The sequence below is a fragment of the Vespa velutina genome, chromosome 23, assembly GCF_912470025.1.
Source record: "Vespa velutina chromosome 23, iVesVel2.1, whole genome shotgun sequence".
Lineage (NCBI taxonomy): Eukaryota > Metazoa > Arthropoda > Insecta > Hymenoptera > Vespidae > Vespa > Vespa velutina.
The window spans coordinates 1,610,732-1,615,000 of NC_062210.1; the positions used below are offsets into that span (position 1 = coordinate 1,610,732).

Here is a 4,269-nt window from a genome sequence, read left to right on the forward strand (position 1 = left end):
GAACATTGTTTCTCCGATAATGCGAGAGAATGAGAGAGAAACTGAGAGAGAGAGAGAGAGAGAGAGAGAGAGATACATATCTAATTATGAAAAAATAATTCGATCAATTAGTCGCGACTAATTCGATATTGAGATAGTTAATTGATCGTTGAGAGTTTAGATTCGAAATACATAGACATTAACAGTTACAATCCTTAGATAAGTAAGTACATACGTATCTATGTACGTACATATACATACCTATATATATATATATATATACATACACACACATTCATATACATATATATATATATATATATACGTATATATATGTATGTACGAATGTATTTCGAGTTATCCCACGAAAGCACCTGTCTATTCGTAGCTTCGGCCATGAACCAGAGCTACTCCATTCTGGATAATATTTCGAGAATGGTGCTCGAGAAGTCCGTATTCGCGAAGTTCGAGAACGAAGGGTGGAAGGGAAGAAGGAGGAAGGAAGGAAGGAAGGAAGGAATGTAAGTAAGTAGGAAGGAAGGAAGGAAGGAAGGAAGATGAAGGAAGAGGAAGAGAAATAAAAGATATATAGATAGGTAGGTAGGTATGTAGGTAGGTAGGTTGGTAGGTAGGTAGATAGGCAGATAGATATATAGGTAGGTAGAGATAGAAGTGGATAGTGAAAGAGGAAGAGGGAATAGCCAGAGGGGTTCCTCGAGGAAGAGCACTCGAAATCGAGTTTTCCGATGGCATTGCCACCAGAGAAACTGGTGAAACCTGGCAAAACCGAGGTCAAGATATAGAAGTCATTCTCTCTCTCTCTCTCTCTCTCTCTCTCTTTCTTTCTCTCTCTCTCTTTTTTCTCTTTTTCTCGCTCATTCGTCGTCGAATTTCAGCTTTTCCAGGACAAAATCTACGGTGGAAAATGTAGTTCGTTTGAATCAGTAGTAACGAAAAGATTTTGGTATTAACTTCTTAGGAAACCTAGGAGAGATAGAGAGAGAGAGAGAGAGAGAGAAAGAGAGAGAGTATCAACTCGTAGTCCAGTTATATAACCAAAAAGGCTGAACAAATCCATAGTTACTAGGCTCCAGGAAAAGAGGAAGTATCCGATAATCCGCATGAATAAGGGAAAGACGCGACTTTGAGTTCGACTATTGCTACTACTGCTACTATTACTGCTACTACAACTACTCTCAACTACCAATCCGTTTTCTCTGGATATCCAAAGGAATAATGGAATCGAAAGTAAAGTCGAAAGCGAAGTGTTCTACTCTCTGCTCTCGATTATATCCTTTCGACGGCCTGTTGACCCAACCGTGGAACCGAGTGTTGAGCTTTCCCGAGATGTTGCATTCTGTGAATCAAAATACAGGGATAGATAGATACTAAGGAGAGATAAAGAGAGAGAGAGAGAGAGAGAGAGAAATAGAAAAAGAGAATAGTTCAGTGATAGTGAAAAAGAATCTCTAGAATTTCTACTATATTTGCTAAATCAAGAGATGTCTGTCTTCCTTTCTCTCTCTTTCTTTATATATTTATGTATTTGTATGTGTGTGTGCGTGTGTGTGTGTGTGTGTATGTTAAAGTTTCAATAACGCGTTTAATCGTCCACTAGATATTTATTAGAATTTTATTATTATTTTTCTTCCCCCTTCTTTTCTTTTATTATTAACTTTTTTTTCTTTTCTATTTTTTTTTTTTTCTTTTTTTTTTTTTTTTTTGATAGTTTCCTTTTCGTAAGATCACATCTCCTAACGAAATTAAAGGAAATAAAGTTAAGAGAAAATGTCGTAAGGAAAAATTTCCCATTCAATCTCTGTCTCTCTTATCCATTTGTTCTCAAAAGAGTCCTCGTGTATTTTTCTCGATAATCGTTGAAAATTTCCTTTTCTCGTAGGGAGCTTCAACATTTGCATGCGAAAACGCGCCAACGACGTTCCTACATAGGACCGTTCGTCGTCTTATGGACTTTCCAAAGTCGAATCTTCAATCTTGTCCCAGGACGATGTTTGTCGGTATACTTTAAAGTCCGCGAAACTTTCGAAGCGATGACAACGGAAAGGTTTTAACTTTCCGACCGCGGAGTATGCAATAAAGGTAGCCAGCAAAAAAAAAACAAAAAAACAAAAAAAAATATTGAAGAAGAAGAAGAAGAAGAAGAAGAAGAAGAGGAGGAGGAGGAGAAGGAGGACGAAGACGAAGAAGAAGAAGAAAAAGAAGAAAAAGTAAAAGGAGGGTAAGAGTAAAGAAGAAATAAGAAGACACTCAAGGAAATTGCACATTTTAAATCTATAGTTTTTGCTATTGCATTCTTTGTCCTTCTTCTTCTTATTTATTTTCTTTTTTTTTTCTCTCTCTCTCTCTCTCTCTCTCTTTTGTTTTCATTTTTTTCAGTTTCTTTTCTCCTTTCCTCTTTTTCTTTTTCTTTTTTTTTTTTTTTTTCTCCTCTTTTCTTTTATCTTCGGCGAGTCGCGCGAACCGCAAACATCGATGTGTTCGTATAAAAGGAGAGCGATAAATTCGCATTAAGAACGTTAGAAAACAGGCGATACGAATTGAACAGAGAGTTTCATCGAATAAAGTTGTATCAATATAAGTTCGATAAGAAATTCTACGAAAAGAAGGAAAGATTTTAAGATGGCGTTAATCGATAAACTCGTTTGTCCTATTTCTCTATGAACTTTTTTCATCCTTTTCGTTTCTTTTTCTTTTTTCCTTTTTTTCTTTTTCTATTCATCAATATCGCGCAACGTTAATGTTCTATATCGTAAAATATATATATATATATATATATATATATATGTATTATAAATAATTATAAACTTGGATATTAAACTTTGGTTAGAGTAGATCATTAATTAATTCAGATTGAAGTAGTACTTAGAAATGCAATTTCGATTATCTCAAAGTAAGATAACTTAGAAATTTTGAAATTTTAACATAGACCAAAGTACATAGAATATATAATGGAGATAGTCGAAAATTATTAATAATACCTTTATAACTTGTAGTAACCATTGTTGTTTGAAAATCAAAAGATGCAATTAGATATTAATTGAAGGAATATTTAATCCTTCATAAACATCCTTATTTACATACATTTTATTAATACAAATATTTTCCCTTTGGATTTTGATACGTTCCTTTGTTTCTTTCTTTGTTTATTATTTTTCTTTTTTCTTTTTTTCCTTTTTTTTTCTTTCTTTCTTTAATAACCATTCATTTTTTGTCTTACATGAAAAATCATTCCTGTGCATTGGCTAAGTGCAAGAGACATAAACATATTCACGTTTGCATTATTAATTTCTTTATTATATGATTATAAATAAAAATATAAATCGAATGGATGTTACATTTCATTGAAGGATATTATATCACGTGATAATAAATGCATGATTGAAAATGCAAAATAACAATTCGATAGTTCGTAATAATAATTTTATTTAAATGAACATTTTGCGACATTCGATAGAAGTTACTCCTTTCGGGCGAATTATTTTCTTACGAAATAATGAAAAAAAAAGAAAAAAAAAAAAGAAAAGAAAAGAGAAAAGAGAAAAAGAAAAGAGAAAAAAATAAACCAAGAAGAAAAATTGTATCGAAAGAATAACTGTGAAAATGATAAACCATCGGTACTTTTCTACGTCTTGTAAGAATGTTATTGTCACGATTTAAGTAACGGGAAAAGCGTAACAACATCGTCGTATTTACGCTACCTACCAAGAAGACAAAAGAAGAGTAAAACCTTAGTGGCATTGTTAGGCGTTGTACTTGCTCGTCTCGTTACTTTCCTTTGAAAATGGAAAGAAGAAGAAGAAGAAAATTGTTGTGGTGGTAGACGATAACGTTGGTAGTGATGTCAAGGAATGGCCTTGGGCGTGTCCTTAATTCATCTTGATCACTTAACGCGCTTCTCTATCTTTCTTTCTCTTTGTCCCTTTCTTATTGTATCCTTGTTTTATTTTTTTTTCTTTCTCTCTTTCTATTCTTACTTTACTTTTCTCTCTCTCTCTCTCTTTTCTTTCTTTTATCATTCCCTTTTTTCTACTATCATCTCGTCTCTCTCTCTCTTTCTCTCTCTCTTTTTCTTTCATTCGCCTTCTTTTTCTTTTACTACGGGCCATTTAACTCGGTTTCCCAGTTAATGTCGGATACACCAGCGTCATGGCGCGTTCACTGTACCTCGTCGATATCAGGATACAAGGAACCGTTTTATCCGTTAATGGAGCAACATCGCTTTTTCCACGATCAAGAAGAGGAATAGACGAGCAAAGAGAAGGAAGGAAT

General features: G+C 33.8%; 1 long non-coding RNA gene across 2 annotated transcripts in view; it reads right to left on the reverse strand.

The window, feature by feature from the left end:
• Window positions 1–616: 616 nt before the first annotated feature.
• Window positions 617–4,269, reverse strand: part of LOC124956788 — an 83,039-nt gene continuing 79,386 nt past the window's right edge. For both annotated transcript variants that reach the window (XR_007103367.1, XR_007103366.1), the window contains one exon: window positions 617–1,336. This is a non-coding gene — a long non-coding RNA (uncharacterized LOC124956788). The remainder of the gene's footprint in view (window positions 1,337–4,269) is intronic.